This window comes from Bos indicus, chromosome 18, assembly GCF_029378745.1.
Source record: "Bos indicus isolate NIAB-ARS_2022 breed Sahiwal x Tharparkar chromosome 18, NIAB-ARS_B.indTharparkar_mat_pri_1.0, whole genome shotgun sequence".
In the NCBI taxonomy this organism is placed as follows: domain Eukaryota; kingdom Metazoa; phylum Chordata; class Mammalia; order Artiodactyla; family Bovidae; genus Bos; species Bos indicus.
In genome coordinates this window covers 2,304,264-2,327,802 of record NC_091777.1, presented here as the reverse complement: position 1 = coordinate 2,327,802, position 23,539 = coordinate 2,304,264, and the positions used below count along the sequence as shown (strand labels likewise).

General features: G+C 51.1%; 1 protein-coding gene across 2 annotated transcripts in view; it reads right to left on the bottom strand.

The window, feature by feature from the left end:
• Positions 1 to 13,966, bottom strand: part of ST3GAL2 (ST3 beta-galactoside alpha-2,3-sialyltransferase 2) — a 48,324-nt gene extending 34,358 nt beyond the window's left edge. The window contains exon 1 of one of the 2 annotated variants that reach the window (XM_019979301.2): positions 13,807 to 13,966. The gene's annotated coding sequence lies outside the window, so the exon portion shown is untranslated. Of the gene's footprint in view, positions 1 to 10,451; positions 10,572 to 13,806 lie in introns of those variants that run through there. The other variant, XM_070770307.1, reaches the window with a different exon arrangement.
• Positions 13,967 to 23,539: the final 9,573 nt, after the last annotated feature.

Below are 23,539 nucleotides of genomic sequence, written 5' to 3'. Positions count from 1 at the left end.
GCTCATGGGCTAAGTTGGGGCCTGAGCACTGTGTCAAGAGAATGCCTTCCTGTTACAAGGCTTACTTAGGATAAATGAGGCGGCACTGTTACAGGTACAGCCCTGTCGGTGCCAATTCCCTGGGGGACCTTGGGAAGGAGCCACATTCCCTCACAGTCAACCCTAAAGGAAATCAACCCTGAATATTCACTGGAAAGGACTGATGCTGAAGCCAAAGCTCCAATGCTTTGGCCACCTGATGTGAAGAGCTGACTCACTGGAAGACTCTGGTGCTGGGAAAGACTGAAGGCAAAAGGAGAAGGTAGAGGATGAAATGGTTAGGCAGCATCACCGACTCAATGGACAGGATTTTGAGCAAACTCTGGGAGACAGTGAAGGACAGGGGAGACTGGCATGCTCTAGTCTCTGGGGTTGCAAAGAATCAGACACAACTTAGCAACTGAATAACAATGAGAAGAGATGACCCACCTGGTCTGGGGAGGACTCAAGGCAGGACAAGCACCAGGGCTCCTTAGGGAGACAGGTCAGTGCTAGGAGACCAGAGACTGGAAGAAAGGCATGCAGCGGTGCGCTCCATGCTAGGGGAGCATATCTCCAGTGGGGAGAGTACCCCGAAAACCCAGGAAACAAACCAGGAATCTGTCCCTTGTGAGCCAGACTGTTTTTATTTTTCATATACCTTATCTTTAGCTTTCTTTTATTCTCCTTTTATATTTATTAATGTCTTCTGGAAAGGTCAGCCTGTGACAGTTATGTTAATGAAAACCCAAAGGAGGTGTCTGCATCCACGCCTGGACCAGGAGATTAAAGGGAGCGATGTCGTCTCTCTCCCCCGGGACTGGAGGTGCAGAGAAGCCCAGGGGTGGGCCCCTCGCTCAGCCTGCATCCTCCGGAGTCACTTTTCCAGCAGAAGGCAGAGCTGTGCGATCCAGTCAGAGGCCCTGAGCTTGCACCCTGCCCAGTGCCACAGAGGCGCTCCGAGCGCCAACCCCCTCGGACGCAGTCCTGCCCTGTGCCCGCATTTTCCCCGGGCTCACTAACAGTCAGCTCCAGGGGGCAGAGAGCAGGTGGCTGGTAAACTGTCGAGACCAGTGCACACCTGCTTCCGTTCCTCCCTGGCTCTGGCTAAGCCACCGTCCTTGTCACCGCGGAGCTGATAATACGCTGTGAATGACCCAGGCAGGACCCCTGCGGGGAAAGAGCCCCAAGGTTGCTAGGCAGGTAATCTGCTTTACCACTTCAGCCAAGTGGCAATGTCAGCTGCTGTGAGGACCGCAAAGGCAGCCTTCCCCTCGCCCTGCCTCGGCCCCTTGCCCTGGGGTGAGCGGAGCCAGGCTGGGGAGCAAGGAGCCCTCCCTAGTCCCATCTGCAGAGAGTGGTTGACCCTCCCGGACTTGGCCTGAGTTATACACTCCCTGCTAAGATAAAAACTGTCATGACATCCTGATGTTGCTGGTCAGGATGTCCAGTAATCATGGACATCATGATATTACTGGTGTCAACTCTGGGAACATGGAGAGGAGGCACAGGGAGACCATGCGAGTCCCAAGGGAGGGATACCTCTTGACTGGCTTAATTACCTGCCCTGGGGTTCCCAAGGGCTGGCCAACACGATGGTGCCTGTCTGGAGCTTGGGTCATAGGGTGACTGGGGCTGTGAAGAGGGCGGGCCCAGGGCCTCCTCCCAAGCCCCTCGCCTGGTGAGAGGAGGCAGCCCCACTTCAACACGTTTGTGAATTTAGTCCAGTGGACTCTGGACTTCAGTTCCAGGACTGGCTCTATCTGAAAGTTGGTGAATCTGGGCAAATCACACCTTTCTGGTCCTCAGGTCCTCCATCTGTGAAATGGGCATGACGACGCCTGCTGCCCTGCTTACCTCACAGTCACCGTCAAGATGCAGTGAGTGATGACTGTAAGCTGCAAGGCACTACCTACCCGAGGTACCGCTGGGTTTCAGCATCACAGAGAGGAGGAGGCAGGGATGAGCGCAGACACTGTGGAGCAGGAGGCCTGGCCCAGGCTGGCCGATCTCTGAGAACAGGACCCCAGGCAGAAACAGGTGGGCCAGAGCACATGTGGGAGCTAGGCATGTGGGGCAGATACAGCGCGCTGGCCAGGCTGGGTCAGCAGACAGCTCAGGAGACTAGCCATTCTGCTGGGTTTGTGGTGGTCTCACCCTGTGGGCTTTTGTTTGCTTTGTTTTTGGCCATAGCACATGGCTTGCAGGATCTCAGTTCCCCATCAGGGATTGCATTTGGGCCCTCAGCAGCGAAACCTGTGGCGTCCTAACCACTGGAGCGCCAGGGAATCCCCACAGAGTTCTTTCCACAACACGCCACTCTTGGCGCTGCTAGGCTGAGTCAAACCTCCGTACCCCCACAAATTGGAAGTGACGGGCAAACTGAGGCCAAAGTTGTCTCTGTACCTGAAACCGGCACTGCTGTCCTGAGCATCATCTTCTAAGGGGGAAGACAGGGTGGGGCACGACCCTGTCCAGCAGGAAGGACCCCACTCACCCCAGGAAGCGCCGCGGCCCTGGAGCTACGTCCTCACCGGGGTCTCAGCAGGAAACACACAGGAGGGTGGGCACTTCAGAAGCCAAGGTGACAGGGCAGGCGGGAGAGGATGGGGCCTCTCCAGGGCACAGGCAGGCCTAGTCGGGCCAAGGGAGCTGGCTGAACACGCAGAGTGAACGACCCCCGCAGCCCAGACAGAGGCCTGCGTAACACCATCCACCATGCAGATGTTCCTGGGCCACCACGAGGAAGGGACCACTTGCCATGAGCCGCCTGTGTCTGCTCTTGCAGTCCAGGGGATGCAGGACTTCCATGGATGGGCAGCCAGGGCACGGGGGGTGCGGCGGGGAGCTCCTCCCGTGACGATGCCATTCCTATTGGAAAAAGCCTCCATCTGCAAATCAGATAGACGGCCTGGGTTCCTGGACTCAGTGCCTCTACCTAGTGGTTTGAGGATCTTAGGCAAATGTCTCAACTCCCACTTCCCGATCTATAAATGGAGTGACTGTGATTCTGAAGTCCCATTCTATACTCCAGCATTCAGCTTTTAACAAGGTGAGTGAATAAATGGCAACAAATCCTTGTAAGTTTGCCTACGGTGTGATTCTGACACGCACACTTAGCTCTGCTTATCCCCTCAATACACAATGCCCTTAGAATGGACGACAATCCCATCTTCCTTCGGAGCATCATCTCTCCCCAAACTTCCATCTCTGTGCCTAATCAGAGCACCAAATGCAGCCAGCCAGCTTCCCTGGTGGCTCAGATGGTAAAGAATCTGCCTGCAGTGCGGGAGACCTGGGTTTGATCCCTGGGTTGGGAAGATCCCCTGGAGGAGGGCATGGGAACCCTCCAGTATTCTTGCCTGGAGAATCCCATGGACAGATGGGCCTGGCGGGCTACAGTCCATGGGGTCACAAAGAGTCGGACACGACTTAGGGACTAAGCACAGCATAGTTCTTGATCCAGGGCTGGGTGAGGGCCCCAATTCCAAGTGAACCCAGGAGTCCCGCGGCAGTCCTGGATGGGATGCAGAGAAGGCAGAGGCCTGCACTGCTGGTAGGCACCTTCTGCCACGTGGGGGGCGAGCAAGGTGTCATGACAGAGAAGGGCAGGGTGAGGCGGCTGTTGTTTGAGCTCTTCCCTTCCCTGCATGTGGCTAGCCGTTCCCTCAGGTATGAGTCAACCGGCTCCCTTTCATCAAAGCACCTTTAGAGCTGGCTTTCGGCTGCTGTGATTGAAGAAGTCCAACTGATACAATCTTGCACACGTGTACAACTATTTTCCATTTCATTTAAAATAATTTTTAAAAACCACTACAATATCACTTGCCACATAGTGCAAAAGGGCTGCCCTGAACCTGGCCCTGAAACCCTGCCCTCGCTAAGTCTGTCCAGCTCGGAGGCCCTCAGGCACAGAGTGATTGTGGGCTTCCCAGTGGTGACTCTGGGAACTCCCTGGCCAGGACTCACACCCTTCTCCAGCCAGGGACACTGCCCAGATGCACAGACAGTGGTAGAGCCATTGATGTATGTAGTCTTTCTGGGTGGCCTGGGGTTAGGACTGCTCACAGCCAAAGTCCCCCAACCACGAGCAAGACTCTGGAGGGGAGGGTGCTGCCCTCTGGGCCCTGAACCGGCTGAAGTGGTCAGGGCAAGAGAAGACCACCCTGGACATGGATTGCAATGGGGAGTTGGGACCCTAGGCTCCATTCCTTGTCTGGCAATGGATTTGGGGGAAGAAACCCTTTCCAAATCTGTTTCTCAACCTATTAAGAGTCATGTCTGACTTTTCTAAATGCTGCCAGACACTACCCTGAATTCTACCCATCTATCCCACTCACTTCTAGCAGCCACCCCTCTGATGAGATACCTTACACGTACCAACAGTACCTCAAACTCACTCTACTCACAATGCCAAACTCACCCACACTCTAAGCCCTCAAAACCTGAACTTCCCTCTGTATTCCCAGTGTCAGCAAAGGGACATCACCCATCCAACCCTGAAACCTGGAAGTCATTTATGCCCCTTCCTTCCTTTAACCTCCTTCAGCCAACCTATTACAAAGTCCACCTGAGGTTTCCCACCTAAATCTCTCCCTTTTCTACTTTCCTCCACATCTGCCACTCTTTTTCTAACCAAGAACTGCCATCTTCTACCTACAGTAGCCCCTGAACTACTAAAGCGCCAGATCTACTCTAGAGACCTCCCTCCCACCAATTCATTCTCCACAGACAGGCCAAATCATCTTCCCAAATGCAAGTTCCTTCAGATCCCCATTTCTATTCCTCTCAGAGGAAGAACCAGACCTTCCAAAGCTCTGGGGTAAAGGTGGGGCTCCCTCAAGACCCCACGGCCTGGATGGTGGAGCCGGGGGTAACCCTGAGGCCAACATGAACCAGGCAGGTCTAGGAGCGGCTGCTCACTCCAGAGCCCTGGCCACCCCCTGGGTTCTCCCACCCCCAAGCTGACTCGGAACTGGCTCAGCTTTCTAGGACTGACCCCTCCCCCAGCGCAGGCTTCATCTGACCCCAGATGGGAACGGGAGCTGGAGGCCAGGCAGGGGAAGCCCAGCTGGGCCACAGCCAGGGGCGGTATGTGTCAGGAAGGGGAGAGAACAGGGCCACAATAGCCTGTCAGTATCTGAGGCCAGCGGAAAGGAGGCAGCTGGTGGGAGGATAAACCTCGAGGAGTCCAGCTCTTCCCTCTTATCGGACTGACCCTTGGCAGCCTCACAGCCTGTGGAGAACAAACAGTCATTAACAACCCTGCCCACACTTGGGCACAATGCTGTGCGACCGGCCCAGCCCGGAGAGCTGGGGCCTCCCTTCCTGCCAGGGCAGTCTCAGGGGTCTGCCTGTCGGCCAGCACCCCCATCCTGCCCCTCCTTCCTGGGCAATGAAACTCTACGCTCGGCCCACCCTGGCCTCCCCTGGCCCATGATCCCCTGGCCTTTCGGGTCAGGCCTCTGCGTCACGCTGTGTGTGGCTTGGTCTCACCGCCATCCTCTGCTCTCCTAAAAACCTCTGCTCCACCCCTCTTTCCAGGCGAGTTCTCAACCCTCAGTAGGCCCACCCAGAGTCTGCACTACTGACCCAGCACCTCCCATCTTCAGCCTGTGATCTAACCCCCAAAGCTGGCTTTGGGGGGAAATTCTCACTAAAGCAGAGCCCAAGGTGGAAGGAGGTGAGGGGATTGGGAGCAGAAACAGGAAGCCTATACACAGTCACTCCAAAGCCTAACCAGTGGCCAGTATAGGAAGAGATGGATGTGATGAGAGACCGGAGGGGTTTTTCTCTGCCTGAACCCAGGACAGAGGCAGAGCGACGCTCGAGAAGGGGGATGAGGACAACAGGAGGCAGGGGCCAGCTCCCTCAGCTGCAGGAGCCCAAGTTCTCCAGAGAGAAGCTAGAGCAGGCTGGCTGCTGCGCAATACGTCCAACTGGTCAGCAGAAAGGTTGGACCAATTCTCAGCGACTCCTGGACCCCATGGTGGTGTCCTGGGCTCCCAGCACTATCTCCCCTCTCAGGGTATGGCGTTCCTCTGTTTGGCCTACTGGACGATTTGACAGCAAATCCGTGAACAGATCTTTAAATTCTATATTTACAGATGAGGGGACTCTGAGGCCCAGAGAGGGGCAGCAACTTGCCCTGGGTCACTCAGCACCCATTTCACAGCACCTTCCTAAGGAAGTACCAACGCTGGCTCCCCTACACTGGAAAAGCCTGAACTCTTCCTGCTGCTGTTTAGTCTCTAAGCCGAGTCTGACTCTGTGACTCCATGGACTACAGCCCACCAGGCTCCTCTGTCCATGAGATTTCCCACCCAAGAACACCGGACTGGGTTGCCATTTCCTTCCCCAGGGAATCTTCCTGATTCAGAGATCAAACTGACAACTTCTGCACTGGCAGGCAGATTCTTCACCGCTGAGCCACCTGGGAAGCCCGCAACAGGGGTCCCCATGACTCTCCTAACCCCTTTCAAGCTTTCCTGTCTCCCCCTGCCTGTGACACTTGGGGTCTCCTGAGCCATGCCAGAGGACCCAGGAACCGGCCAGAAGCTACACAGGTGTGGCCCGGGGAAGATACCAAGCCCTCTGGGACAGGACAGAACAGAGAGAAGGCCAACTGCTGGAAAGCCCCTTGCAGCTGCCATGGCCTCAGACGGCTCCCAAGAAAACCCAAGAGAGACAGGACCGGGCTCCCGCCCCTCCCCTGCCTTGCGGCACAGCCCCGGTCCCTCTGGCTGCTGCCTGCTCACTTGCTCGGGCAGAGGACACAGCACAGGGGCCACAGAGACTTTCATTTTCTCCTGACTCTGGTTTCACCAGCATCAAACGACAAGTATTTTGTTTTCAACTGAACTTGAGGTTGGGGGGAACTCTACTCAAAGATCAGGGAGAGTCCCTTGCAAACCCAAAGGGATCCTCCCCACAAAGAAGGAAGGAGGTAGTAACTATGCGTGGTAACAGATCGTTAACTAATTTGTAGACATTTCACAGAGTATGCAAGTGTGGAATCGTTATGTTGTACACCTGAAGCTAGTATAATGTTATATGTCAGTTATATGTCAATAAAAAAGGAGGAAGGAGGAGGGAGAGGGAGTGGCGGAGCAGGGTGGGGCTGCGGGGTGACACGGGCAGGGAGGGGGAAGCCCCAGGCCAGCCCTCCAGCCCCCCCTTGTTCCTCTTCCCACCATCACCTCTCAACTTCCCCTTTCACTACTCACGCCGCACCCCCCAAATTCCTTTAAACCACACGGAAAACTTGTTGATTTTTTCTTCATCAGAGCAGTCCCCTCTAGACCAATTAGCGATTTGCGTTCGTTGCTGATTTTCTCCCTCAGAAGGCTGCAGACCTGCCTCCGGCCCTCTGCTCCAGGACTCCACAGCCGGAGGGCTCAGAGAGCAAGGGTGAGGACTGCTCTCTGTGGTCCTTGGGTCATGCGCCGACCCCCTGGGTCATGCGCCGACCCCTCAGGGTCTCCTCTGCCCCCCAACCCCCCTCTCAGGAGCAGGATGGGCCTCGCGCCTCAGCTGTGCACAGACAGAGCTGCTTTCTGTGTCCCCTGCCTGTTCCCCACCCTGAGCCTAGGGAAGAAGAGAAGGGGAGACAAGGAAAAAGCATGCGCACGGGAAAGCATGATCAAACCAGGAGAGACGCCCCTCCAGGCAGGAGACGCCTGTGCTACCCGCTCCCCCACCTCAGCAGCCAGGGGGGGATGTCAGTCAACCCCTTTCCCTCTCTGAGCTTCCTCATTTGCAGTCACATCCTCCTTAAGGAAGAAGCCCTTTGAGGATGTTTTTCAACATCTGATAGCAGAACTGTTGTTTTAATATGATTATTTCACAATACAAATTTAGTACTGACAGCAAAATAAGGAAAAATTACATTTGTCTCTAGATTTCTCTTGTTCCTAGTTCACCTTATTGTACATGGGTAGCAGGCACTGTGTTCATATCATTGGCAAAACTACTACATCCACTATGGCTGATTCATGTTGAGGTTTGACAGAAAACAGCAAAATTCTGTAAAGTAATTATATAATTATAATTATATAATTCTATAAAAAATAAATTAATTTTTTTTAAAGCACACTCATTTGAATGCTAACAGCTATAACTGAGGGGGACAGTCTTCACCCCAGGAAGATGATCCTCTCTGAAAACCTGCAGGGATAAGTGCCCTTCAGCATCACTCCTCCTGCCCCACCTCACAGAGAACCCTGCTCCCTTCCTCACTTTCTTCTTATATATTTATTTAATTTTTTGGCTGAGTGGCATGTGGGATCTTAGTTCCTCAACCACGGATCGAACCCAAGCCCCCTGCAGTGGAAGCATGGAATCTTAACCACTGAACCACCGGGGAAGTCCTTCTCCCATTCCTGAAGCAGGAAACCTCTCCAGTTCTCAGCTAGAAAGTTGGGGTGGCCCAAAGCCCAGCCTATGCCCTGGAGCCTTAGGAGAGGTCTGCAATGGCAACGTAAAAGTGTGACTGACAATACGCTGTAATTACAGTCATGATTTATAAATAAGCACCAAGAGGTGCCCCAGAATGGCTGCTTAGGGACACATACAGGCATCCCTGGTAAGCCCAGCATAACTGGAGGAAATGCCTGTTCTCCTCAGCTAGCAGGCAAAGTTCACCTTCTCTCTGTGCAAAATGTCATTTGCAGATATCTGCCCTAATAGTGAGAACTTGTTGCTAAAGAAAAGAGGGGAAAATCTAAAACCCAGGTCCCCAGAGAGCTGGGCCAGCTCCTTTAGTTGGTAAGGGCTCAGATACTGGGACAACACGGTGGGGGAAAGTTGGGGCATGGAAACTGAGAGCGGGGAAGGGGGAGGAAGGCGAAGGCCACCCTCGGCGGAAATGGAGAGACAAGAAGAGACGCAGGCATGCTGAGCATGGACCACAAAGCCCCAGTTGCTTTCAGAATGAACTGGGCCCCTGAGGCTGTGGGGCCCCACCCGCCCAGGGCTGAGGCCCCAAACCTCAGGCAGGCAGCGTGGAGTCCAGGGTAACAAGCTAACCAGGCTTCCGGGCGCGCTGTCAGCGTCCTGCACACAGCTCCTCCAAAGCAAGGATGCTTCATCTCCTGCAAACTCCTCCTCCTCCTGACTGCTCCACTTCAGCTAAAGGACCTGACTTCACCTAGGCAAGGAAGTGTCTAACCCCAGTCAACTTACTGTCTGTTCCAGATACCTACTTTCATAGTTCTCTAGAATCAGTCCCTTCTTTGCATTTTTACTGCCAAGTTCCAGTCTTCATTACTTCTCACCTGGACCCTAACTAGTTTTCCATTTCCTCCCTCCCTTCTTTCCTTGTCTCCTTATGACCCAGCCATACCCTGCTACCAGCTGCCCTCTGCCTGCTCAGAAACTTGTCGGAAACAAGCCCTCTGTCTGCCGTCTGCCGAGTTAAGTCCTCACTGAACACTGTGCTGGGATTGATCTCTTGCAATCTCTACTGCCTCTTCTTCTGGGGACTCCAATTTTTGGATACGGTTTGGGGGGACTGCCTACTGTGTCACCAGCCCTTCCCTGGCCAAGGGAGGAGGCATGGCCCAGTCTGGGCCAACCAGACATCTCCTCCCTGGGAGATGACTCCCAACCTATGGTGACAAAATCCCACAGTACAGCTGGAACAGTTATCCTGGCCCCAGTGGTACCCTGAAGAGGCTGGCCTTTGGCTCCTGACATACCTACTCCAAGACCCTGGAGGGGGACTTCCCTGGTGGTCCAGTGGTTAAGAATCTGCCTGCCAATGCAGGGTACACGGGTTTGATCTCTGGTCTGGGAAGATTCCACCTGCCACGGAGCAACCAAGCCCATGCACCACGACTACTGAAGCCCGCATGCCCTAGAGCCTGTTCTCCACAACAGGAGAAGCCACTGCAGCGAGGGAAGCCTGCGCACCGCAGCTGGAGAGCAGCCCCGCTCTCTGCAACGAGAGAAAGCCTGCGAGCAGCAATGGAGATCCAGCACAGCCAAACATAAAATAAATAAATAATTTCTTAAAGACCTATTTAGAAGAAAAAAAAAAGACGAATAATTGCTTTTAAAAAAAGACCCTGCAGGGGACTCGGGTCTCGAGTCATTCCTCAGATTCTAGGAGTTCCCATAGCCTTCCAATGAAGTCCTTTCCTACCAAAGTCAGCAAGGTGTTGCTTGTAACCAAACTTCTTTTTAAAATACCTCTCCTATGCTCCAACCAAAAGGGAAAATGCCCTGAAAACGCCGTTATGGTCCCTCCTTCCCCTGCTGGCCAGTACGTTCCCCGGCCTGCAGGCACTGCTGGAACTCTGCCTTCCCCTTCAGGGCCCAACCCAGAGTCCCCTTCTGAGCCCTCTTTGGGGATGACCTCTCCTCCTCTAAACCCACAAGCCCCCAGCTACCCCTTCTGCCTCCCACCGCGGACATCGGAGTACCTGTCTTACCCTCCTCCCGGTGGACAGAGACTTGGTCATCCTCTCCTCCACAACAGCTGGCAGAGTTCCAGACTCAATAAATTCACCAGGCTTTGTGGGCAGACAACTCAAAGGCCAATTACAGGTTTCCTGGGCAAGACAGGCAGTGAGGGACAAAAAGCACGGGGTCAGAAAGACCCTGTCTGGCTTCCATATGCTCCACTTACCAGCTGAGTTTATGGGCAAGTCTCATAAGTTCTGTAAGCCTCAGTTCTTCATCTGTGCTAACCCTGCAACGCTGCTGTGAGAATGTGATGCACCTACATGCAAGAACATCCAGCCAGGTGCCTGGCTAGAAGTAACCACTCAGGGAACAGCAGCCATCACTCCAGCTATTCACAGCTCCTGGGTTAGCAGATGCTCTTTCGGCGGGTTGAAATCATGAGCCCTGGGCCTGTTGTGACCCACAGAGTATCTCTGTTTCTTAGTAACCCCACCTGGGTCTACTTCTGCCTTATAAACCTCCTGAAAAACAGTACGTGAAAAAATGCGTGGCAAAGTTAAAGCACAATGTAAGGGGTTCCTCCTGTTTGTCTCAGTTTCAGAGTCCCAGGCATCCTGTCCAGTGTGCAGCCATGGCCAGCACCCAACCTGCTCAGTCTCAGGGACAGGGCAGATGAGTGCCTGGTTCAGGGTCTGCTTCCCCATGTCCTTCCCCAAAGCCCTGGTGCCTAAACGTCCTGCTTTGTGGTTGGGGTGGGGGGTCCTTCCTTCAAATGGCCACAGCACAGTGTCTGCTATGTGGTTACAGGGGGACTGGGAGCTCAGGCCCTCAAGTCACCCTGACCATTAATCTAGCCAACACTGGAAAGCATGGGAATGGCAGGAAAAGACCAGCCCAGGGAAGCTGCCAGAACAGTCCTGGGTGGGGAAGCCAGGTGCGGGGCAGCCTCTCTGAAGACTTTACATGGGCCTGGATTAATCACCCAGGCAACTCTCATGGCCCCAAACCAGTGGTTCTCAAGTGCTATGGTCAGGAAGCCGGATAGAAATAAAATCTCAGGCCACACCCAGACTGCCTGAATCAGAAATGTCTGGGAGTGGGGCCCAGCAAAATGCGCCTTACACAGCTCCTCAGGGGGATTACTGAACACCTACTCTGTGCCAAGGACCGAGCCGCGGGTGATATTTCAGAAACAAGGGCACATCTGAAGGACTTTCACAGTCTAACGGGGGCAGAGGGGAAGAGGTCAAAATCAAGTACACAATACACAAGACAGGATGGGGTACGAATGAAGCAAAGGAATCAGCTCCTCCTCCCCTCGCCAGCTCCTCTCTTTCCAAGTTCGGAAGCGGGAACTCCAATTCTAGGAAACCCACCCCACCCCAGGCTGCTCTTTGAGACTCCACATAACTGCAGGTAGTTTTCAAAAGAAGAGTGATCCTCGCCTGAGGCATCTTTCAGGTCCAGAGGTTTGGCTTGTGGGGAAATGGACCATGAGGCCACACCCAGCGGTTCTTAGCAGCTGAGAAGTTGACCCCATGTGGGCTCTGGGCTGGGAAAGTTCCTAGAGGGCTGTGAGCATGCCACAGCACATCCCGGCACTGCACTCCCACGTAGGGTCACTCCCACAGGCCCCTGGCAAGCTCACATGGTGAGCGCAGAGGCAGACATAAACACGCACACAGACAGTTGGCCCCCTGGCCCCCCTACCTCCATTCTCAAGTTACAGGGTTAAAGACGTCCTATTCACAGCCAAGGGGGAGGGATGAGAGAGGGGGTGCTGAAGCAGGGAACCATCTGGTTCAGATCAAGATTGCTCATTCAGGACCCCAGTGGAACTCCCAGAGCCTGCCTTCGTGATGGCTCACAGATTTCCCTCCCTCCCCCAACTTCCCACTGAGAAGCTGAAAACTGGGCTAGGAAGGGATCGACCCATAGGCAAATCTGCCAAAGGAAGATAAGAAAACAAAACTAAACCAAAAGAAAAAAAACCAGATACAGGCAAGTCTCCACCACCTCTCTGAGCCCTGGCTCCCTCTTTCCTTCAAACCCTGAACACCACGACTAAACTTGAGATCACCACCTACAGTCACTACGTCTTCCTCCACAAAGAGCTCAGGGGGCACCTGGCAGCATCATTCCCTTTGCCGCCAACCATCTCCAAAGTTAGCAGCAGAAGCAAGATAAGGGTTAGGGGTGTGGTCTCCCAGACTTCTCTTATGCCGCCATCTCCACCAATGTAGGAGGTTCCCTCCATCTCGGAGGGATGGTGGAGTCCACCACGCGTAATGAGAGGAAGAAATGACCAACCAGCTTCCAGACAACTGTCCCAAAGACAAGATGGGAGTGTGCATCACTGGCTAGGACTGACTTACTGAGGGACTCCAGAGTGCCCTGAGCCCCCTCGGCAGCTTTAGCTGAAAGAGGCTGCCACTCCCTTCCCACCACCAGCACCTCTCCCCTTTCCCCCAACACCACCTTAGACTCTGTTCTTCAGCGTTTTACTGTAGCTGAAAGCAAGAGGCAAGATGGGAGATGGATGCAGTTGGCAAGAAATAGAAATCAAAAGGCTAACTTGAGTAAATGAGTGATGGGTGGGGGACTCTACAGGCAAAGGAGGCCAGAAATTAAATACAGGAAGGAGGAGGGGGAAACAGAAGTGGGAAAACGCCAAAAGGGAGACTAAAGTGAGCTCAGCAGAGAGCTGCAGCAGGCAACTGGGAAGTTTGGTCCAGTCACAGAGGAATGACTGGAGGGAAGAAATGACTCCCTCATGCCAAGGCAAGGGCTCAGACCAGCCCCACAGGGCTGGGGCATGGACTTGGCTAAGTTCCTGGTTTGTGCCAAGCCTCGGTTTCTCCGAAGTGGGAACGAGGTCAGGCTGTTAGGTCTCATCAGAGAGAACTGGGCCACTGTGGATGGCTTGGGGGCAGTGCCAGGTAGGGGAAAGAGGAGAGAGCTGCTGATGGTGCAAAGACAGCCTGTGGCCAGGAGAAGCGGGGCAAGGGTCTCCAAGGAGTGCACAGGCCAGGAGCGCGCGCGGGGCTGGGGGTGCGAACTAGGCAGTGGACTGAAGTCGGGACTGGGGCACGGAGCGCTTCTCGGGGCTGGGCGCGGGGGCTGGGGACTTCCACCATGGGGTGGAAGAGCCGCGCGTGGGAACGGCTGGAGGTGCAGGAGCAGAAGGCGGGCAACCGGGAGGGAGGCCAGGGCAAGAGGACCACCGCCCCCACAGGGGAGCCCAGCGCCCCGACCCAGGGGAAGTTGCCGGGGTGGACCAGGAGGGTCTGGGCCGCTGGTCGAGCCAGCTGCCCGCGCGGAGGGGGTTCGTGGCAGCGAGGGGCCCGGGACGCCTTATATCCCGCCCGCCCGCCCGCGCACCTCAGTCAGCTCCGGGCGCCGCGCGGGCCATGCTCGCCGCTCCCGCCGCCGCCGCCAGTGCAGAGAAAGCCGCCGCCTCGGTCGGCGTCCGGACCCGTTAGCTGAGCGGCTCCCCAGTCCGCCCGCAGCGGGCCAGTCCCGCCCTTACCCGCCCCGAGCGAGCCGCCGCCGCCGCCGCCGCCTCAGCCCGGCCCCTCCCCCAACCCAGCCTGACTGGAAAGGAAGGGTGGGGGCGGGGGGCGAGGGCCCCCTCCCCACTCACATCCTTCGGCCCTGCCCCGCCCCCTCCCCCGCTCGCCTAGTCATCCTGGGAAATGGAGTCCAGCGCGCGCTGCGCCGCCAGGAGAGCCCGGCGCGCGGAACTACTACTCCCAGAAGACAGCGCGCCAGCCCGCGCGCTTGTGGGCTTTGTAGTCCCGTGGGGACTCGGGGCGTCTACAGCGCGGGAGGGGAGGGGGATGGGAGGTTTCCACTCCCTTGAGGCCGGGGTACCGACGGCGGAGACAGGGTGTGGGGTGTGCGACGCGCTGTGCCGGGGCTGAATACCTGGACTTCGAGGGGGGCACCCAGCAGCGGAGGATGCCTCTCACACGGCTGTGGTCCGCTGCAGCCGCGCAGGGCTGCAGGCGAAGCCTCTGGCCCGAGAGCCTCACGCTGGGGACGGTTACCATTCTCGCGGAAAGAGCCTTGACCTGAGGCTAGCTTGGCTTCCTGCCCGGGCTCCGCAAGCCGGAGCTGCGGTGAGGCCGCTGCGCCCAGGAGGGAGAAAAATCACCCCACGTGGGCGTGGGGTTTCCCTACCTGGAAAAAGGAGACCGAGTGTCTCGGTTTCCTGGAGTGCTCACCCCCCTGGGGACCTTCTATTGATAATTCCAGTCCGACCCACTCTCTTTCTAGCTGACTCCCTTAGCTCCCTACTGTTTAGGGCACAGTATATACATAAAGCAAAGTGTTAACCATTTTCAATATTTTTCTATGTCTTCTCTTAGCACGTGCTTTCCCCAGTTTCCAGATCCACCTCAAATTGTTAATGAAACTCCCAGTTGCCCTCCAAGCTTTATCGCCTCTGGAAGAGGGAGGCCTGTAAGTCGCTGATTCTTTAACAAGCGTCTATCAGACTCTCCTGGAGAGTTTGTTTAAACACAACTGACCCATACCCCTCCCGTGGGAGGAGCCTGCTGTGGGATAATATGAACCTCAGAGGAGCCAGGCCATAGAAAGTGGGGTTTCAGGCTGCTGCTGCTAAGTCGCTTCAGTCGTGTCTGACTCTGCGCGACCCCATAGACGGCAGCCCATCAGGCTGCCCCGTCCCTGGGATTCTCCAGGCGAGAACACTGGAGTGGGTTGCCATTTCTTTCTCTAGTTCATGAAAGTGAAAAGTGAAAGTGAAGTCGCTCAGTCGTGTCCGACTCTTAGCGACCCCATGGACTGCAGCCTACCAGGCTCCTCAAAAACGTTCTTTTTAATTTAAATAAATCAATCAGTTGATACAGTAAAAGGAAAATACTACATGAACCTGAGGGCTTCTCTGAGAGCTCAATTGGTAAAGAATCTACCTGCAATGCATGAGACCCTGGTTTGATTCCTGGGTGGGGAAGATCTGGAGAAGGGCTACCCACTCCAGTATTCTTGGACTTCCATGTGGCTCAGCTGGTGAAGAATCCACCAGTAATGTGGATTTGATCCCTGGGTTGGGAAGATCCCCTGGAGAAGGGAAAGGCTACCCACTCCAGTATTCTGGCCTGGAGAATTTCATGGACTGTCTAGTCCATGGGGTCGCAAAGAGTCAGACATGACTGAATGACTTTCACTTTCCACATGAGCCTGAAAGATGTCCCAGTCCTTAGCCTTTAGCATTCTCTTCAAAGCTGGTAAGGTTTTCTGTTCCAAAGGGGAGCTTGTAGGGTATACCTGGTACTACTCCCCAAACTATGGATGCAAGCCAGGGGTTGAGATCTCAGACCTCTAGGATAGGGTCAGCTCTGTAGAATCCTCTGCTTCCAGGTGTTCTATGACCTATAACAGGCTGTGGGATTGAGAGGTGAGAAGGTGGATTCTTGACTTGTCAGGTATCTGAAAGTGACTCTCACACCACACCTACCTGGGTAGACCCTTAACCACTTGCTATCCTGATGTTCTGGGAGCTATAGAACTCCAAGAGGAAACTTGGTGACCTTCACTCTCCGGCACGATCTCAGACCCTTTCAGCTGTGAGATGATCAAGTTCTCTGCTCCACCAAAATCTAACCAGGCTCCTGTAGGCCCTCTTCTCCAATATGTCTCAACCTTGGCCTATAAAAACTATACTCTTGGTTAGGACTCCACTGGTCCACTGCAGTTCAGTCCCTAGTCAGGGAACTAAGATCACATCCCACATGCCACACAGCACAGCCACAAAACCACCCCCCACCCAAAACCAAAAAACTGTACTCTCAACACAGATGACTTTATCCACCCTCCTCCCTGGTGGTTCAGACAGTAAAGACTCTGCCTGCAGTGCAGGAGACCAGGGTTCGATCCCTGAGTTGGGAAGATCCCCGGGAGAAGGGAATGGCTACCCACTCCAGTCTCCTTGCCTGGAGAATTCCATGGACAGAGGAGCCTTGCAGGCTACAGTCCATGGGGCCACAAAGAGCTGGACACGACTGAGGACTGAGCGACTAACACACACAACCTCCCCCCACATTAAAAGACTTAAACACAGTAACATAGTTTCTAACATCTCAAGGCCACGTCCCTGGGATGGCTCTACCCACCCTAAGTGCCTGTCTGATAAAGCTCAAACATTCACTGTTTATTCTAGCCAATACCAGTTATAAGTACCCCCCACCCCTTCTTAGAGCGTTTACTAAAAAGGCTTACAGTTATGACTTCTTCCTTTCCCTTTAAGGTGTGCATTAAATGTATATGTATTATGTGTCTTTCTCAAGGACCTGAAAGCCAGTCCTTTGAAATATAATTACTGGAAAGAATAGGGCCTCTGTGGGAGAGTAGAATCCTAACTTCAATACTTGCCAGCTAACAGATACAGCTGACCTAATCAGTATTTACACTGACCAACTCTTTGTACTTTTTCACTTCTCTGCTCACCTCCCTCCATACTTCTTCTTCTCCCTTTAACGTGCCCAGTCACCTCTGTGTAAATCCAAGTTGCAGTGTTTATCAATAATATATTGGTTAAAATCTGTCCTTACCACTTTAACTAGTGCCTGCTTTGTTTATTTTTCAGTCAATTATTAAGATTTTTTGTTTGTTAACTATTAAGATGTTTTTGTTTATCTTTGACAAAATGGATATAAGTGGTGAGCCCTGGGGCCCCAGGCTCCAGCCTCCCTCCCATCCACCAAAGGCCAAAGGGTGAGTTATTGCTAGGTCCTTGGGCACGTAGCCCAGAGGACACCAGAGGCATTGGACCCTGACTAATGTTGACCTCTCTGGTGAATGCTTGAATGCTTTTCTGTTTTTTAGTTTTTTGATTTGCATCCCTGTCACAGACTATAGTGCATGCATGCTCCGTCATGTCTGACTCTTTGCGACCCCATGGACCGTACGTAGCCCACCAGACTACTCTGTTCATGAGATTCTCCAGGCAAGAATACTGGACTGGGTTGCCATTTCCTATTGCAGGGGATCTTCCCAACCCAGGGATCAAAGCTGCATCTCTTGCATCTCCTGCATTGGCAGGCAGATTCTTAACCGCTGCGCCACCTGGGAAGCCTGTCACAGACTACAGGGGGTAAGTAATCCACATACAACACCACGCTCTGCCCCTAAGCTCAGCTGCCAGTCCTTCCTTGAGGACTTTGCCTCTGCACCTGAGTCGCATGCCGTGGCGGCTTTCCCTTGCAGACAGAAGGGATGAGTCTCTTTGTGTTCACACCCATCACCCAAATGTCTGTTAGCAGATTACCCGGAAGGTGTCATTTCATGGGCAGCGCAGGGAACCTCTCTATCCCACAACTCCCACAGGAGCTCCCATCATCACCCAACTATCTCCCAGTTAGATGTCAAATTGCTTTTTACCCATTTCCTCTTGCTAGTTGTGATTTCCTATCCTCTCCACCCATCCAAATTCTGCCCGACTGTTTGAAGTCTACCTTGAGTTTTCCTTCCTCCTCAAGGTTCTCCCCAGCTGCCTCAGCTGCACAGCCACCTGCGAACATCACCCCTCATGTCACACTTGAATTGGCGTCATTGACTTAAAAGCCTACCTTTGCTGTTGACCATCCACAGCAAGGGAAGCAGTGGACCAGGAAGTGAAGGAGACAGAGGAGCCATAGGGCTTTGGAGGCAAACTGCAACTAAGTAGCAAGATGCAAAGAGGAGGTGGCTCCCTCCCTCCCCTGCTTTCTGGTTGACCCAGAAAGGTCAGCTCCCACACCTAATGGTCTGTGTGAACCCCAGCAAACTACACAGTTCTGTGATCTGTAAAATGGCGATAATAATAACAGAATGGCCATAATAAGAGACCCTTCTTGTAGAGCTGTTATAAAGAGTAAATGGAAAAAAAAATGATGTTGGATAGAAAGACTGTCAAAAAGAAATCAAGTCAATCTGGATATTTAATGTGATCACAGTACAAATACCAGCAGCATTTGTTTTTTTTTTTTTTGGAGAGGGAGGAAGAGGAGCAGGTCAGTTTATTTTAAAAATTCATTTGGAGGGCTTCCCTGATAGTCCAGTGGGTAAGAATCTGCCTTGCAATGCAGGGGACATTGATTAGATCCCTAGTCAGGGAAGATCCCACATGTTGCTGAACAAGCTCTACAACTATTAAGCCAGCACTCTGCAGCCTGCAAGCCACAGCTACCGAAGCCCACATGCTGAGAGCCGTGTTCTGCCACAAGAAAAGCCACTGCAAGGAGAGTGCAATAAAGACCCACCACAGCCAATAAAGAAATCTTTTTTAAAAATTCATTTGAAAAATAATAAGCAAGATTAGTGCCAACAGTTAAAAAAAAAATCAATCAATTGTCAAATCTAAGAAAGAAATGGAAAAATCTATTTGAGGCAACCTGAGGACTGCTCTGCCCATCAGAAGTCAAAGCACAATTATGTAAGTTCTTGAGACAAAAGGTTATTCATCAGATGACATATTGACAGACCCCAGATGTTCATGTACAAAGCAACTGGTGTGTCATCATGACCACTTACGAGATTAAGGAAGGTTATCTCCTAAGGAGGTCTGGTTTATGCAAGTACACAACACACTCTAAAGGAGAGAGAGGAGGCCCAAATGGGCAAAGAAACATGAATTTTATTTAATCATGAGTCAGGAAATTTTTGAAAAACTAATAGTATGCAGTAGTGAATGTCCTCTCGGATATTAAACATATTATAAACATACCTTTAGAATACTGTAATAGATCAATATATAGACCTGCAAGTCTACAAATAAACTCAGATACTCACAGAAATTGACATATGGTAAAGATACATTTCAAATAAGGGAGAGGAAAGATGAATTATTCTATAAATGGTATAGGGACAGTTGGAGAACCATCTGCTCAAATATTAACTTAGCTCTGGATCTAGTAAAAAAAAATCACCAATGGCTACCAATATGAAAAATGAAGACAGATAATGGACCCCTGACGGAAGTAAAATATTCAGAAAGTAGTGGTGAAAAAATAAATCACCCCAAATCTGACAACTACCAATGTACAGAAAGTACAGGTATTTGAGAGGAATGTTTTATTTGAAACTATGGGGATGCAATCTAAAAAATTCAGTGAGAAACTCTATAGGACAAATGACACAATTTCTTCAATGAATACATTGAAAAAAATTTTAAGACAGAGGAGAATCTGTAAATTAAAACAAGCTATATTAACCAATTGCAATGTATGGACTTTGTTTGACTCATAATTCCAACAAACTGAAAAAAATTGCATGAGAAGAGTGGAAGTTTGAACACAAACCATTGGATATTGAATAATTATTATTCGTTTTAAGTGTATTAATGATATTATAGTTAGTTGTGTGTGTGTGTGTGCTTAAGAGATTTCGTTTAGTGATATATACCGAAATCTTATTTACGGAATGATGTCTGAGGTTTGCTTCAAAATAATTCCGGGTTGGGGTAAAGGTATAGACACAAGGCAGGCTAAAGTGGTAATTATTGAACCTGGGAGAGCAGATGTCACTTGGACAAGTTCATTTTAACATTTTTTTTCTACTTTTGCATGCACAGTATTTAAAGTTTTACATAATAAAATGTTTTGGGTTTTTTTTGCTCAAGTATAGTTGATTTGCAATGTGTTAGTTTCAAGTGTACAGCAAAGTGACTCAGTTATGCATACATGTGTGTGTGCTCTGCTCAGTCATGTCCAACTCTCTGCAACCCCATGTACTATAGCCCACCAGGCTCCTCTGTCCATGGAATTTTCCAGGCAAGAATACTGGAGTGGGTTGCCATTTCCTTCTCCAGGGGATCTTTCCAACCCAGGGATTGAACCTGCATCTCTTGTGCCTCCTGCAATGACAGGCAGATTCTCTACCACCTCTCCCCTTCAGTTCAGTTCAGTAGCTCAGTTGTGTCCAACTCTTTTCGACCCCATGGACTGCAGCATGCCAGGCCTCCCTGTCCATCACCAAGCTGGAGTTTACTCAAACTCATGTCCATTGAGTCAGTGATGCCATCCAACCATCGCATCCTCTGTCATCTCCTTCTCCTCCTGCCTTCAATCTTTCCCAGCATCAGGGTCTTTTCCAATGAGTCAGTTCTTACATTAGGTGGCCAAAGTATTGGAGATTCAACTTCAGCATCAGTCCTTCCAATGAACAGTCAGGACTGATCTCCTTTAGGATGGACTAGTTGAATCTCTTTGCAGTCCAAGGGACTATCAAGAGTCTTCTCCAATATCACAGTTCAAAAGCATCATTTCTTCCGTGTGCAGCTTTGTTTATAGTCCAACTCTCACATCCATACATGACTACTGGAAAAACCATAGCTTTCACTAGATGGACCTTTGGTAGCAAAGTAATGTCCCTGCTTTTTAATATGCCCTCTAGGTTGGTCATAACTTTTCTTCCAAGGAGAAAGTGTCTTTAATTTCATGGCTGCAGTCACCATCCACAGTGATTATGCAGCCCCCCAAAATAAAGTCAGCCACTGTTTCCACTGTTTCCCCATCTATTTGCCATGAAGTGATGGGACTGGATGCCATGATCTTAGTTTTCTGAATGTTGAGTTTTAAGCCCACTTTTTCACTGTCCTCTTTCACTTTCATCAAGAGGCTCTTTAGTTCTTTGTTTTCTGCCATAAGTGTGGTGTCATCTGCATATCTGAGGTTTTGATATTTTTCCTGGCAATCTTGATTCCAGCTTGTGCTTCCTCCAGCCCAGCGTTTCTCATGATGTACTCTGCATATAAGTTAAATAAGCAGGATGACAAAATACAGCCTTGAGTACTCCTTTCTCTATTTGGAACCAGTCTGTTGTTCCATGTCCAGTTCTAACTGTTGCTTCCTGACCTGCATACAAATTTCTCAAGAGGCAGGTCAGGTGGTCTGGTATTCCCATCTCTTTCAGAATTTTCCAGTTTCATGTGATCCACACAAAGGCTTTGGCATAGTCAATAAAGCAGAAATAGCTGTTTTTCTGGAACTCTCTTGCTTTTTCGATGATCCAACAGATGTTGGCAATTTGCTGTCTGGTTCCTCTCCCTTTTCTAAACCCAGTTTGAACATCTGGAAGTTCACAGTTCATGTACTGTTGAAGCCTGGCCTGGAGAATTTTGAGCATTACTTTACTAAAGTGTGAGATGAGTGCAATTGTGTGGTGGTTTGAGCATTCCTTGGCATTGTCTTTCTTTGGGATTGGAATGAAGACTGACTTTCCGAGTCCTGTGGCCACTGCTGAGTTTTCCAAATTTGCTGGCATATTGAGTGCAGCACTTTCACAGCATCATCTTTTAGGATTTGAATTACTTCAACTGGAATTCCATCACCTCCACTAGCTTTGTTCGTAGTGATGCTTCCTAAGGCCCACTTGACTTCACGTTCCGGTTCTAGGTGAGTGATCACACCATCATGATTATCTGGGTCATGAAGATCTTTTTTGTATACTTCTTCTGTGTATTGTATATTGTCACCCTGGTTATTTAACTTCTATGCAGAGTACATCATGAGAAACGCTGGGCTGGAAAAAGCACAAGCTGGAATCAAGATTGCCAGCAGAAATATCAATAACCTCAGATATGCAGATGACATCACCTTTATGGCAGAAAGTGAAGAGGAACTAAAAAGCCTCTTGATGAAAGTGAAAGTGGAGAGTGAAAAAGTTGGCTTAAAGCTCAACATTCAGAAAACTAAGATCATGGCATCTGGTCCCATCACTTCATGGGAAATAGATGGGGAAGCAGTGGAAACAATGTCAGACTTTATTTTTTTGGGCTCCAGAATCACTGCAGATAGTGATTGCAGCCATGAAATGAAAAGACGCTTACTCCTTGGAAGGAAAATTATGACCAACCTAGATAGCCTATTAAAAAGCAGAGACATTAATTACTTTGTCAACAAAGGTCCGTCTAGTCAAGGCTATGGTTTTTCCAGTGGTCATATATGGATTTGAGAGTTGAACTGTGAAGAAAGCTGAGCGCTGAAGAATTGATGCTTATGGATGTGGTGTTGGAGAAGACTCTTGAGAGTTCCTTGGACTGCAAGGAGATCCAACCAGTCCATTCTAAAGGAGATCAATCCTGGGATTTCTTTGGAAGGACTGATGCTAAAGCTGAAACTTCAGTACTTAAGCCACTTCATGGAAGAGTTGACTCATTGGAAAAGACTCTGATGCTGGGAGGGATTGGGGGCAGGAGGAGAAGGGGACAGCAGACGATGAGATGTCTGGATGGCATCACCGACTGGATGGACATGAGTTTGGGTGAACTCTGGTAGTTGGTGATGGACAGGGAGGCCTGGCGTGCTGTGATTCATGGGGTGGCAAAGAGTCGGACACGACTTAGCGACTGAACTGATCTGTGTATTTTTGCCATGTCTTAATATCTTCTGCTTCTGTTAGGTCCATACAATTTCTGTCCTTTATTGTGACTGTCTTTACATGAAATGTTTGTTCCATTGGTATCTCTAATTTCCTTGAAGATATCTCTAGTCTTTCCCATTCTATTGTTTTCCTCTATTTCTTTGCATTGATCTCTGAGGAAGGCTTTCTTATCTCTCCTTGCTATTCTTTGGAACTCTGCATTCAAATGGGTATATCTTTCCTTTTCTCCTTTGCTTTTTGCTTCCCTTCTTTCCACAGCTATTTGTAAGTCCTCCTCAGACAGCCATTTTGCCTTTTTGCATTTCTCTTTCTTGGGGATGGTCTTGATCCCTGTCTCCTGTACAGTGTCACATAAGGGCTTTTTTCAGATTCTTTTCCATTAGGGGTTATTACACAATATTGAGTATAGTTCCCTGTGTTATATAGCAGGTCTTTGCTGTTTACCTATTTTATGTATAGTAGTGTTCTTGCCTGGAGAATCCCAGGGACGGGGGAGCCTGGTAGGCTGCCGTCTATGGGGTCGCACAGAGTCGGACACGACTGAAGCGACTTAGCAGCAGCAGCAGCAGCAGCAGCAGTGTGTATATATTGAGGAGGAAATGGCAACCCACTCTAGTATTCTTGCCTGGAAAATTCCATAGAGAGAGGATCCTGGTGGGCTACAGTGCACGGGTCACAGAGAGTCAGACACAATGAGTGCACACGCGCATGCGCGCACACACACACACAC